We start from the raw sequence: 15,435 nt of genomic DNA on the forward strand, positions 1-15,435 counted from the left end.
ATAATTTAGTTCAAGATGAATTTATAGCAAAATTACGCTTTTGAGATAAATATCTTAACACTTACAGCAATATTCACAAAGAGTAACTGTAGTCTAGGAAAGCTAATCTCCCTACACTTCCTTTACAGTTGATAGGCAGAGATAAGCATATTTAGAGAGTTTCACAGCACTTAAATGCAAGTTTCCTGCTTTGAATGAACCTCTTCTTTCCAAATGCCATCAAGAGCCTCTACTGGCTAACCCTTCATAAACCCACTCCACTTCAAGTACGCAAAAGAGATAAGACTGTAATTGGCCTCAAACAGAAAAGCACCTACTTTCCTCAACAAGATCTCTTTCTTCACCTAATTCAAGTTTTAGGGAACTTCTCCATTTCCTGTATCTGTTATTGCCTCAGCAGCAGCCAAAGCTCTCCGTCTGACAGCTCATTTCTCGACTTAAGTGAAGAATGACTTTGCTGATACACCAAGCAACTCTGCCTTGAAAGTCATGAGACCTGCTTATGATTTCAAGGAAAAAAAACCAACTATTATGAAACAAACATATGCGTATTAAATTGAGGAAGGGTCACAACAGCTGAAACTTGAGGACAGATGCCACAGTGACACCTTGCAAAATATTTCAGTGTTGACAATTTTGCAACAGAACATACTGACTAGAAATTGACGGCTCATACTCCTCTCCTCTTATCTGAGATCAGATTTTCTCACAAAAGTACGTTAAAAAGTAATAGACACAGTTCACTGGGCTACAAATAACTGCATCGCTGCCTCCAAATCACTATGGTGTCTTGGAAATCTATCACCACCACCACGGTGGAAAGTCTCAGAGCATCGCAACATTAAGAAGAACAAATCCCTTACCATTAACTAAGCTGTATGTTACACAAACGGGCTAATGTTATTCACATCATAAAAATGTTTAAGGCTTACTCAGTACATTCGGATAACATTACAATGCCCACAAATACACAGAGCAAAATACTCCTGGGGTGTTTGTAACTTTTTCCTGATTTACCAATTTACGAAATCCGAGTAGCCCCATAAAAGGCTTCTCAGAGAAAACAGGTACGTGAAATGTTAATCATTACAATCCCATGAAACATGCACTACCGTGAGCATTATAATCTGATTTAGGTGCTTCTGTTTCTCTTTCTAAAAATCTCAGTGGTGCTCTCAGCTCAGCACCTGCTGCTGTCATTTGGAGGCCTCTGATGAAGCTGTCACCAGTGGCATCAATGTTAGTTTTACTCCAAACTTATGACTGGCAAGTAAACATACTTGTGAAGAAGGGGTAAAGGCATCACAATGAAAACCATTCCCAATTACAAATGTAACTGCGTGTCTCCTATCCAAGATCCTACAGGAGGAAAACTTTTGGTTGTTATTTTTTTGTATCACAGACAGTTCACAGCATACACCTTAAAAGAATACAGTATATCTCTCTTCCTTGTGACAGAATTCAAGATCACCAGTTAATCCAAAGAACTAATTATACAGGGTAAGCAAACTTACTCCTACCAGCACCACTGGCATTGGCAATTCCTGCAATCTTCACAACTGTAAGAATGGAAGACCATGCTACAACCAGTGATAAACAAATTAAATTTAAGAGTAACCATTCTCTAGAAAAGTAAACCTATCACAAACCACTATAATGTCTGAACATTGTTCCTTAAGCAAAAACATGAGAGAAAAAGCAGGCTTCCAGCAGAAACTGAGTATTGTAAAGAAATGGAGCATTTCAATTAATGTATGAGAGCAATTATATAGAAATCGTCAGTCAGATTTTGCTTGTGAGAGAATACAGAAGAAAGCACATCCTTAAACTCCAGTAACTATTTCTGTCCTTTTCAGTTCATCTTACAGTTCTGTGACCAAGATCGGTTGAAAGACAATTATTTCAGGAAATAACCCCATCTTCCATTTCTACATCTAGTTTTAATATCTATCTTCAGGTGCTAAAACTGAGAAACTTTGTTTTTCTTCATTATAACCATCACATTTGGCAGCAGCTTCCATTCCAAGCAAAACTCACTGATTTCGCAGTTGCAGCTGTTTTAGCCATGACTACCAATCACACAACTATAATTTGAAATCAAGAACCAAAAAAACTGAACACAATAATCCATATGAACCTTTCTGATTAACATGATCTGCCTGGTATCTTGCTGTGACACCAGCAAGGACAGAATCTAATTCTCTAAGGCCATTTTCACATCTTCACTGTGAAGACATCTCGGTCTCATTTGCTACACCTCTTCCAAATCTTGCAACAAATCAAGGAAGAATCCTCAGTGAACAGTCTTTGTTATATACTATCTTACTAATTTCTCAAAGCAGAGTTCTTCCTGTACGCTACATAAGGCAGCGATACAATGAGGAAACACAGAGTATGATAATAAAACTACAATTTTTCTCATCATCTTCTGCTACCTTGCCACCAAGTTTTCCCACTACATTAACACACCATCACCTGGAGCTTCTGCCTAAAAAGCCTTTCCTGGCTCATAGTCCAGTATTCCTAGTTCAGCACCCCATGTGCTCTCTCCCCATCATAACTCAAATTAAGTCTGTAGATTCAGTCAGACATTTCTTCTATTATTCCTACCACCAATAATAAGAAAATAAAATGCAAATGAATTTCATAATACACTAGCATGGAATATTTAAGTAAGATAAAAACTTCCATAAACCATACAGATTTCCAACACAGCACCGAAAAAACACTCCTGAATCAATCTCCAGGATTAAAACATTCAGTAACAACAACAACAACGAGCAATAAATTTGGCCAGGGAGCCACAGGTACGGGTAGACTCAGACCTCTCACACTTGGAACTGTACAAACAGAGGGACCAATAATACCACTGAGAGAACGGACAAGTGTGTACTTAATATAAATTAATGGAAACCGAGAACACCTTGCGTGCATGCATAGGTAACACATACTATGCAAAATCCAAAGGTTTTTTTTACCACATGTATAATATGATTGTGTATCACTCTTGTAGGCAGCAGGTCTCACTGAGCAGGTCTAAATAGACAAACTTGTAAGTTTTTATCCATATTCAGTAGGCAATGTTTTTAAACTGGATGACCCACATAGGCCAACACATTAAGATATTGCTAAGCTACCAAGTACAAAAGCTCTTTTTCACCTTGTGCTTTGGTAACAATATTTAGCTTCCTGCCAAACAAAAAAAAAAAAAAAAAATTCAACTCAATCCCTATCATAACATTTAAACCAAAATGTAATAATGAAAACCTAGCTTTGCCAAAACACTCAAGAATCAAATGCAAAGTATCCTCATGAAGTTTCCTTTTTGCATTTCCCATAGCACGCCCCTTAGCAGCAGGCACCAAATCATTACAATGACGCCTATGATGCTACATAATTATTTTTTTCCCCTCAACTGATCTAAATGTAAGAACGCTAATAAATACCATTAATAGTATAAATTAACTACAGACTCGAAAGCTGGGAGTACATACCAGTGGAAAGATTACTAGGTACATGCCCACATATCATCATCATCATCCATAAAACTACAGTTCCACTGCTAAGGTTGCATTTCTGTGAAGAGATCAGTCATGATTGTCTACAGATACTGCTGCTTTACAGCCGAACCTCGATGACAAGCAGGAGTTCTAGAGCAAAGAGACGATCCAGCTGAAAAGACTTATTTTATGCTTTAATTAACCACCAGCCCATCCAACTGATCTCACACTTATACGGCACCAATACCAAAACAAAGAAAGGATCAAGAACTCACAGTGGAACCACTCCTCTTGGACACAGCACAGATTTGGATCTTTTTAAAAGACCTTTTAAAAGATGGCACATGCAATGCAGGGATTCCAGGGAACTACAAACAGTTACATGTGACCTACAACAAATAAACTAGAAATAACAGACATATGGATAATTATGATAAAGCAGGGAAGAGTCAATATGGCTGTTCCAAAAAAAAGATCCTCACTTTCACATTTCTTGGTGCACTCTGAACATGCGTACAAAGAGCTGAACTCAGTCACTACCACAGTCTACTGGGATTTCCAGTGCTGGAAAAGTCTCAGCAAAGGCTTTTTTGCAACTATAGCGTAAGAAAATAGAAAGACCCTTGCATGAATAAATTAGTCAAAATACAGAAAACATAGGAGAGGCAGAGTTGGTGTTCTCACAAGGAAGGAGGCTCTACAAGAGTCTGTGTTGTTCAACATATTCTAAATTATCCAAGAAACAGACACAAGGTGAAAAGTTTTCTCACACTACTGTGCCTATCAATATTACGTTATTCGGCAGAGCAAGGAAAGGGCTGGCTACAGCAGAGGAGGTGGTCATTCTCAGACTAGGGGACTGACTGAGCAATAATGCAGATGATAGCCAGCACAGATGAATGAAAGCGATGCAAGTTGGGGGGCAGAGGGGAGGAGGGAGAGTTCTAAGCTTGCACATGACAAACCAATGGGCTTTGCACTGTATACTGCCAGTACTCAGAAATTAAAGCAAACATTAGCAATTATTATGAAAAATATCAGTCCAAAACAGATCACACTGCCCATCTTGAATATCATTAGCAGCCCTGGGGCTTCAGCTTTAGAAGAGGATGTAGCAGAATATAGTACTTTCAGACAACAGCAGAAGGTACAATCGAAGGCACAGAATGGGTTCTACAGGGGAAAACAGACAGGCAAGTTAGCACTTTCTGGTTTCAGAAATATTCGAGTGGAGGGAGAAAGCGATAAAGGGCTACAAAATGACATGAGGAACAGAGAGATGGATTGTTATATTGTTATTTGTCTGATTTCATTATGGATCAAGATTTTACCTAAAACTTGTCAGCCACTTCACCAATGACATTTAAATTTTCATTTGAGAGTCTCATTTGGTATTCATGACAGTGCCAATATCACAGACACAGAACCTTAATAGACACTCTCTAAAGCAACTTGCTGCAGCAACTTAAAAAGTCATTCATTACACTATCCACCTCATCCCTGCCTGAAGTTACTGCACTTACTGGTACCATCAGCACAAGAAACGCTTTTCTAACTACTACTTTATACCCATTCAGTCATCATCAAGCCATTACGGGGAAAAAAAACAACCAATGCTTGGAGGTTTGAGGGTTTGCCATTCCAATTGATTTTTATTAAAAAAAAAAAAAAAATCTCATGCTGGAGTTACAATAATTGTGGCACTGCTAAAAATAAACATAGTGTGACAAAAAAAAAAACAATTAAATGCAGGTTGAGCTTTACCTATCAGTCTTCAGTAGTTAGATTCAAAAAAATATTTAGGGTGACAATTCTCATGTTCTTCAATAGAATGTCTTATTCTCTTTAGATTTTCTTTAGAGGTTTAATTACTGCTTGTGTCAATATTTTGATTCTCTTTTCCTTTTTTTTTTTTAATTCAAACAACAGCTTGATCCAAATGTTTTCTAGTTTTCAAATCTTTGTTCAAAGATGAAACATAGTTCTCATTGTTATTGTTTTGGTAACATGGCAATCAAACGGTTGGTATTTACAGAACTTGTCTAATTTTTTTTTAAATCATTTTGAGGAGAGGTAAGAGGTGATCAACACTGACTACTGGAATACTTCTTCCTTCAAGAAACTAAAGGCCTTCTTTAACAATCATTATTGGTGTCTGTTCTGTTTTCTTGTGAAGACAGCAGTGCTGAAAGAATCACACAATTTGTCCCATGTGCGATCTAGCCTCAAAAATTATAGATAAAATCATTTACATAAAGTCAGATAAAATGGAGTAAAGCCAGGGAACATGCTGAACACATCTGTTTCATAGCTGGTTCTGCAATTCTTCCAATAAAGCATGCCTATAGGATAAAAATGTCTTCTATGTCATTGGACTGTATGACATCTCAAAATGGCAAAAGCCTCATTCAGGTACAGTTACACTTACAGAATTTATCTTAGCAATACATCAAAGACATAGCACACGTATAAAATAGACCGGTAAAGACACATTTTTGCCAATAGGAGCTGCACCTAACCCTTGGAGAACTTGTTCTCAATCAAGTTTCCTGTTGTAGAGCAGGCTTACGTTCAAAAGCCACAGGGATTGTATGTGCTGGGAAATAGATGTGGAAGAGCAGAAACTGCATACTTTCCTGAAGAATAGCTTATTGGACAGCGATCCTGTTGAACGTAGAAACGCTTAATATAAGAAAAATAACCTGAAATAAAAACTGAATTCAACACAGTATAAGGTTCTATTCTTCAGAAAGATAACTCAAATTCATATATATGTAGAGATACCTGATTTAACAAACAATAATACAAGCTCCTGTGTTAACAAACGCAGGAGCCAAGAACCTGATGTTGTTGGGAAAAAGCCCCAAAAACAAAACAAAAACCAACCATACCTGCACACACACACCCTAGAATGACATTTTAATAAGGCTGTCATGTTATCTCTGCTGCAACTTACAGAGTAAGTTAATTATTCTGTTGCTGGAAGAATTTGTCTGGGGAACTCCAAAAAAGATACAGACAAATCACAGAGTCCAGTGAGACTCAGCAACAACAGCAGAAATGCTGAGAAACATGACCTGTGAAGAAAAGGCCTGCTTGCCCGGTTTAGCAAAGAGAAGTCTGAAATAAAAGGAGACAGAGGAACGGTCTTCACGTATGCAAACGGTCAGTGCAAAGAGTACAGAAATCATTATCCTGCATGAGTAATAATAGCTGGACAAGAACTAACTGGCTTAACTAGCACCAAGACAGAGACTTAAGTTAAATATTAAGAAAAGCCTCCTAACTATAACGATAGTCGTGTACCAGCTATAAATAGACCAATGAAGAGGTGTGGTATTCCCCTCTCTTGAAGTTTTTAAGAACAGATCAGACAAATGTCTGTCAGACATGGTTTCAGTGTGTGTGCTTCTACCTCAGAGTAGGGATTGACCTCATGAAATCCCTTCTCTTCTTACACATCTATAATTTCTTAATTTATCCAAATGAGAACTGTTTATCAGTGTCTTCACATCTGAGCTTCAAAAGTGCAGTCTTTGAAACATCAACACCTGAAACATTTGTGATTTATCACATTGCTGTTGTCAAACTGTTAGTGTACTTAGCACAAAACACCTCAGGAACACAAACGCAGCATCTTTTACTACTGCAGACAATCCACAGAAGTGGACAAATGATTGAACAGAAACACAGAAAGAGCAGCAAGTGAGGGAAAAATAGTGAAGGACTCAAAGAAAAACTGGCTGAAAACACAACTACAGCAAAGAAAAAAAACCTTTGGCCTAAAGAAAGTCATTTTCCTCTCATGCAAAAAACTAAGTTACAGTTTGATGGTATAATTTCAAAAATATGCAACAATTTGAGATATAGAAGCAAACATAAGTAGAAGACTTTGCAAACGGACAGGAAAAAGTCACGTCTCTACAGGTCTCCCTACATTACAAATTCCCAACTCTCAGTTTTTAAAGCACCCTGCAGATACCCCTGCTTTGGCCTTGCTCAAGTAAATCCAACTTCAAATGACCTCATTAAGCTGGGCTCTAAACTATGCCATATGTGTATTTGTGGGTCAAGTGTCTCTAGAGCAGTGGTTCCCACAGAAGGAAATCAGAGCGATACCCTAACACAGAACTCCATTTTTCCTTCACTCATTGCCACCAAATCTTCTGCAGCTTCTCAAAAAAGAAACTTAAGATGAATACATAAAAAAAAAAATCTCAGAAACAATTAATTTGTTTCTGAGCAACAAGCAAACAAGCATGTTTAGTCTAAGAAATCATGTTAACATAGTCATAAGCTGCATATGTCGATATTACTGTATTACTAAATCAAGATCTCATGCTAAGATCCAGAAGTGAGAATCACGACTAATGCACTGCATTCTGAACATGTTCCCACTACCCAATTATATGTTTACAATGTACTTTTGCAAGGTATCTGCAATTATAGCATGCATGATCTATTTTGACCTATTGCTTAGTACTACAAAATACCAGAATATTAAAATAGCAAATGCAGTATTTATTCTTTAAATTTTTTTTCTCCTCTCCCACAGGAAAATTAGTGTGCTTAATAGAACTCACTGATTTTTTAATTTTTTTTTTAATTTAATACTGTGTCAGTTCTACTTCAGAATTTTAAAAGCTTAAATTTAGAAATTAAACTTTCAGGACAGGAAACTTAATTGTTTGATAATTAGATAAACCTAGGTAGAGTCACTAGTCAATATACATATTTACACTAGCTTGTCATACATATGAAAATAAGTTCTGCAAAAGTAACGAGATGTACTGAATTACATTGATCAGTGACGTTTTCATAATTCATTTATTTTTCTCCAAATAGTAATCTAAACAGACGATAATGTTAACAGCAAAGATCTAAAAATAAATTATTACAAAATGCGTTCATTGCTCCAAACCAAATGTGTACCTCTCGATAGCTCCGAACACCTTTGGCTGTGTGTTTGGTGGGAGAGGGGAAATCAATCAAGGAAATCACTCTATTATTATTCTCACTTTGCCTTTTATAAGTAAACATTATTTTCAGTTCAGAGAATGCTCAGTTAGAGAGACACTGAACAACCTGTCACAAAAATAAGTTGCATGTTATTCATTACTTTTAAGTTAATTTGCTGATGTAAAAAGTCAGCCTGCAGTAAAAGATAATACAAGTGAAAGACAAAGAATGAAACTTAAGATTGCTAATATGCAAAGCTTTTTTCAAGAAGTTCTCCATAAATGCTTATTAATAATGACAAGGTTTTAAAAAGCAATAATTCTGATATCTATCTAAATATTAACACCGTATTTTAGGAAATTGTAAGAAAAAATGCAAAGTAAAAACTGTAAATGTGAATTAAATTTACAGCATGACCAACTTTCTTGCTTTCTCCAGAAAAAAAAAATTATCGTTATAATAAAACAGTATCTTCTGCATTTAGCCTCCATCAGCTTTAAATTCCACAAGTCTGAGCATTGCCTAGCTTTCCTAAGAACCACAGTAAAGAAACACTGACAGGTCTATAACCAAATTTGAAAGGTTATTTATTTTTACCATAAATTATCTAGAGTTTTATCAACATAAAGAAAAAAAAAAGCTTCCCTACCATGATATTAAATAATAAGATAATGCTCTTCTTACACTACGTTAATAAAGTCTACCTGTCGCAGATACCTGCCTACCCACATATACTATAAAAGCTCTTGAGATTACCAAATGCCACAGCTATCTTAGATAAAGTTTCCTCTGACAGTTTAGAAATCTCAGCAAGCCAAGACAAGCAATTTAGAAACATCTGTTTTCTTCAGCCTAGTCTTCCATTACTGTCAGGTAAACCACTGACACAGAGTTCATCATGACAAACTGTACACAGATTTTTCTCCAGCAATGAGTCAATTTGACAAGCATTACCTTGCTATTCTGCTTTACCAAAATACAATAAAATCTTGGAAAAAAAAAAAAATCAAATTACATACAGCCTCATTATCTGAATCAATATTTGGGTTCAATACATTTCAGTGGCAATCGTGACAGAACACAAAGTGTAAAGAAAACAGGAATTATAACAAGTTCTCATTTTTAATATATTTTTGAGGAAGGCAGTTATTTAAAAAGCCGCTGTAAGCAAAGGCACACACGAAAGTAAAATTTCCTCATAAAGTATTTCTGTTATTTTCAAATGACATTGAAGGGTTTAGCCATAGGATAGGAAAAAAACCCCAAAAAACAAACCCAACCAACCAAGAAAATTCCTCTAAGGTTTTGCAGTGTAGTGTAAGTACTAACTCATTGCTGCCCATTCCTTTAAAACTATCCATAAGGGAATTCCATAGGAAAGAACACTTTCTAGGGTATTCCAAGATGTTCTGCAAGACAAGCATGTAGACATTCATTCTACCAATACGACGTCTTTGCCATATACATAGCAACACATTTCTGAAGGCCTCTTACACTCTGCAACGTGCTGCATTGTTTAAAGAAAAGAAATGTTATAGCTGAGAAACATTTTCTGCATGGACTAGAAATCCCCCTTATTTCAAGACATGCTTCTATTATCTTTTACCGCCCTTTTAGAGGACACTTCGTGACACAATACAGCTCAGAAGTGCTCAGCTTATTTATAATGCTTTGATCTTCTGTAATTCCACAGCCAAAAACTAAAACCAGATTTATGAAGCAAGAAAGCAAGCCAGAAAACAAAAAAAAAAAAACCAACCAAAAAAACCCCAAACCAACCTCATGGGTGCTGCAATGCACTTCATAAGGAATAAGGGGAAAAAGCAATCTAACATTCATTTTTTCCCCCAACAAAAATATCTGGCAGAATCTGACCTACATACCCAATTCACAGCACTGCTGCCACTGCAGAGCGTTTTCAAGACAAGGGGCGACAGCATCGGTAGGCAATCGCGGGAAGGTTTACGGTGACACAGAAATATTTGCAGACCTCGGAAAATCCTGATGATTCTGCGGTTGTAACGTGAATAACTAACACTTACACCCCCCCAGCACCTCAAATAACCACCCACACCGCCGCCTCCCTCCACCCGCAGAGGGACGGTGCCCCCGCGGCCCCCAGCCCGGGCACCTCCTGGATGCCGAGGCTGCCCCGAACCTCCCCCGCACCGGCGGGGCCCCCTCCAAGGCGCACCGACGGACCCTCCCCCCGAAACACACACGCATCCGGGACACCGATGGCCGCCCCCCGCCCGGCCTTTTCCAGAGCACCCCCCCACCACCCCGCGCCAGCACCGACCTGTGTCACAGCGGAGGCCGGGCGGCCGCCGGGGAACCCCGCCGCTACCCGGCGGCGGGCGCAGGCCCGGCTGGGCAGGCGGCACGGAGGGAGCGGCCAGGTTTCCTGAGAGAAGCCCACCCCCCCGGAGGGGGGGTGGGGGGGAAGGGGCCCGGGGCCTGCCCGCGACGGGGCACGGCGGGGAGGGTGACAGGAGGCGCGGAGGCCGGCGCGGAGGCGGGCCCAGCAGGAGGGGAGCGGGGAAGGCGCCCCCGGAGCGCTGGCGCCGCAGCCGGGCCGGGGGTGCGGGAAGAAGGGGGGGGGGGGGGTCCCCTCAGGCGTGAGGCGCCGGCGGCCGCCGCCGCTTCTGCTGCCAACCGAAAGCTCCGCCTCCCGCTCCGCCGAAACTCGTGACGTCGGACGCGCCGGCGCCGCCGGCAGCAGCGGGAGGCGGGGGAGGGAGCGCGGGACGTCACCGCGGACCGACGTCACAACGGCCCGGCTCCGCGCAGGCGCCTCAGGGGGAGGTGGGGGAGGGAAGCCCGCACCCAGGGGCTGCGGCGGCGCATGCGCGGGACGCGGCCGCGCGCCTGCTGCTGCCCGGGCCCACGGCTCGTAACGTTCAAGAGCGTGATAGTTTTTCTGAAGCCTGGACAAAGCCTCAAATCCTACCAAAAACAAGGAGTGGGGGGAGGAGGGAGGGTATTTTGGCCACCCCAAACAAACCCGTGAAAACGTACTTGAACGGAAGTTTAGGACTTAACGTCGTTACCACGGGTACATGTGATTACGCCGCTGAGCTCTTTCAATTGGACAAGTCTCCAATGGGACAAGAGCCCAAGCTGCGTGCCCAGGAGAGTGAGCTTCCAGCGGGAACCATGTATGAAACAAAAACTTTGCACATCAAGGCCCACAACCCACGTGTTTTGAGATCTTCCACTGAAACAGGCTGCAGAAAAGGATAAAAACAGATACTGACGTCTTTAAAAAAAAAAAAAAAAGAAAAATTGGATTGAAGAGGAGTGTGCTAAAGAAAGGCCAACTGATGAAGCACATCCAAGAAAGGCACACTGCTCTGAATCACACTGATCAATCAGACCTCCAGAGCCAACACAAAGGAGACGCTGTCGTCCCTCAAAGCTAAGACGCTTTGTTCCACAGTCGGCAAAATTGTCAGCCATGTTCATGAGACACTTGTCATGACCAAGAGTCTTTAACCAGAAAGTTAAAAAGGTGACCTTTTCTGCTAAACAACAGGGAAAGAGCCAAGAAAAATGCTGAATGTTGGGTGATTCTCCTGCCCCATCGAGCCAGACCAATGAACCACAGCTGCTTACACAGCTTCGAGAGCACATCCAGGGTTTCCCTTGCCGTAACGGTCCAGTTCATGGCCATTTCTCAGCTTTGCAAATGGACTTCACTGACGGAGGAAGGGCTAGTGAACAGCAGGTTTTGAAGTCAGAGTTCCTTGGCTACAGGAGCGGCTAGCAAGGGTTGCAGAAAATCATCCCCGTTCCTCTGCCCGGGTGGTCTTTCGTATTTCTGCACAAAGCCCACACGGTGCTGAGCGCTCCCCCTGCGCCACGAGCACCGTCCCAGAAGTGCTTTGCAGAGGTCATGTACATCCTGGCAGCCATCAGCGCTGCTGTGCCATAATCCCTAAAACAGAGCGTCTTCACTATCAGGAGCAGGATAAACAGATAAACATTGACTTTGAGATAAAAAATATCTATCAACACCAGGGAGCAGCACTTATGACACTGGCTCCCGCTGAGCTCAGCCCAAATCCAGCGGCACGGTTCTGAAATCATGTGTCACACTACTGAAGCAAAATAAAGCTTATAGGAACAGTGTTAATTGCTGATACAGAAAAGTATAAAAGTAGATGACAGAAGCTGCAATAAAGTGTATTAGCTATTTATGCATTCAGTACAAGCCCTATGCAGGCAATGGAAGCTGGGAGAAGCAGGGGTGGAAATTATAGGGTAAGCACATCTAAGGATAGTCTACTCAAGCAATTGACCGAAATCTGGCAGTATGGCTCTCCCTGGATTCCAGAATCAATACCTCATTGCAATAAAGAGGTTCTCACCTTCTAGACGTATTGTTTGAGGCTAACAAGTGCCTGTATTAGTTAACACTAAAACCATAGCTTCTAAAGACTTTAAATGGGAATAAACCAGCCCTTTTTCGTGGCCATGCCATCATCTTCCTTCCCAAGTTTGCCTCCCCACTACTCTTTCCTATAGCTGGCACTGCGCTACCATGTTACCACGTTTTGAACTACATCCAGAGAAGGATATAGTTAACTAAGTGATTAATTTTATGTATTTTTAATCAAATGAGGGGTTACCTGGCAAAGGAACAAGCTGCTGGAGACAGAGCAGATAAGGGAAAATAAAATGGCTTCCTTTGGCAACAGCAGTAGTGTAAAGTTTGAGATGCCAGGATGTCATAACATGATCAAGAGTCCTTCCTCACCAGGAGGAGCACCAGCATTCTGTTTATAAATTTAAATCCAGCTCACATGCATTGAGCAAACAACAGTATTGTTTCAAGCCTTTGCTAGTCCTACCTGTCTGCTATGCTCCTCTGCCTTTGTGTGACAGAAGGAAACACGTGCCTGCATCTCAGCAGTTCCAGTTCCTGCCAAGACTGTGAGGACCTGTGAGCACCATCACTGTGAGCCTGATGCCAAAAGAGAGCAAGAGCATGTAGCTTGGGGAGGACAGTCCTAAACCACTGCTGGAAGATTCATTACACCTTTCCAGCTAGAGCCCTAGACTTACACCTTTGAAGCAAAACACGGATTCTTCAGAATTCATAAAGCTATGGCTAGCAGTTGCAGCAACCAATCCCTTTATCACCCCAAAGCAGGAAAAAATAAAACTCCTACAGGAATATAAGCAAAGAAGCCAAACAGACTTCATTTTAAGAGAAAACACCTAAGTAAGCTTTTATCTACAAACACTTCAAAATTAAGATCCTTAGGTTAAAATGAAAAAGAATGATACAGAAAAAAAATAAAATCAACAATCCTGTTTGTAATTTTATTTCAAACAGTCACATCTCTCTGGTAAGAGACTTCATCTTCCCCACTATCAACGGTATTTTTTACCAGACTGGAATCTCCCACCGTACTTAGTATTTCGCATTTCAGGATGCATTCGCACTGCCCAAGACATTTAAGTTTTGCTCCGTAACAAAATAAAGAGCAGCCAGCTACTGACTTGTCTATAATACTTAGAAAAAAGTACGGGAAAAAAAGTAGTCATTGAGGTATGGAGCAGCTTCTCTAGAAAAAGCACACTGTAAAGAGACTGGGCAACAGTAGAGAGAGGTTTGTCTGCTCCAACCCCATCACTGCAGTTTACGAAGCACCTCATTTACCTTTAGAACTCAGCCATATTCAGCAATCCAGAACATAGGCACTGTTGACTTTACTAATATGATTATTCCCCTAATGCCTACATTACTCATCCACTTAACACAAGTCGGCTATTTGAGATGGCAAGAGTAAACTAGGAGATGCTGATTACAAGTATATGAAATTACACTATCTGGCAAATAGCATGCTTTCTTAAAGATTACACAGGATATCCTACACAACTATTCAGAAGACTAAACATAGCCATAAAAGCTTGTAACAAGCAATGGTTGCCTTGTATTTCTTTTTACATCTTTAGGCAGACAATGGACCTTACTGCAGAATGACACTGCACAGACTATATTCCCTTTAGCAAACATGATGACTCTTAATCTTTAAAGAATGAAGATTCTTTACAACAGACTTCATTTTACACTAAGTAAAACCCCTGAATAATCAAACTCCATTTTAATGCTAAATAAATACCCTGAATAACCAATATTCTGCTTAACACAATGAGCGTCTGTAAAACATAAGACAAGCACAGTTGATAAAAATTCCCTTTTATGGAACCACTCTGCTTTCATAAATGTAAAGTTCTGTAGCAGATATAACACCAGGCAGTGGAGCAAAGGAATAGTTGATAAGCACCCATTTACCAGTCAATTGAGTATCTGATAAAGGGGTAGGCAGAATAGGTACAGGTTTAGCCAAAGGTAAATATTAAAACAACTGAAATGAGATTTCTAACAGAATGGTAAATGTAACTGTCATTCTAACATTCTTCTCTGCTTATGACAATTGTACAGTGCAGCAAAAGCTAAAGTTGCAGTGTTTGGTCAATAAATCTCCTTGATTTCTCCTACGGTTCCTTAGCCCTTTTCCCACAGTTGCATTCACCCCGCCTTGTAAAATAAATAAATAAAACAAAATCAAGTCCGGTTCCCTGAACTTCAGATAGTCAAATCTTATACAGGTCAAGGATGTTTTTGTTACCACACCCATTTTTTTTTAACCTCTCCATGCCCTTTGATCAAGGGCTGTTGTTACAATGCGTAGGAAGAGCTTTGCTACTGCTGATATTATCTGCGGCACTAACAGCAGAAACCTGAAACATTTATGCTGCCAGCTGACACAACACTGCGTTTCTGTAAGGCGCTGCAAAACTTTAAAAATAATTTTAAGCCCCATAAAAAGGGACCAAAGAGGCAAGGATCAAAATAAAACCTCTGTTCTGAGAATTAAACATTTCATGTTCTCCCTGGTGCAAAAAGAAAAAAAAAAGAAAAAAAAAAGAAAAAAAAAAGAGGCTGTGATCATTACAAAATCAT

General features: G+C 40.3%; 1 protein-coding gene across 3 annotated transcripts in view; it reads right to left on the reverse strand.

The window, feature by feature from the left end:
- Positions 1–11,077, reverse strand: part of MAP3K2 (mitogen-activated protein kinase kinase kinase 2) — a 56,070-nt gene extending 44,993 nt beyond the window's left edge. Inside the window, exons 1-2 of one of the 3 annotated variants that reach the window (XM_054210020.1) lie at positions 10,759–11,077; positions 10,343–10,469 (exon numbers count right to left, since the gene is read on the reverse strand). The gene's annotated coding sequence lies outside the window, so the exon portion shown is untranslated. The remainder of the gene's footprint in view (positions 1–10,342; positions 10,470–10,758) is intronic. The other 2 variants (XM_054210018.1, XM_054210019.1) reach the window with 2 other exon arrangements.
- Positions 11,078–15,435: the final 4,358 nt, after the last annotated feature.

The sequence above is a fragment of the Rissa tridactyla genome, chromosome 7 (assembly GCF_028500815.1).
Source record: "Rissa tridactyla isolate bRisTri1 chromosome 7, bRisTri1.patW.cur.20221130, whole genome shotgun sequence".
In the NCBI taxonomy this organism is placed as follows: Eukaryota; Metazoa; Chordata; class Aves; order Charadriiformes; family Laridae; genus Rissa; species Rissa tridactyla.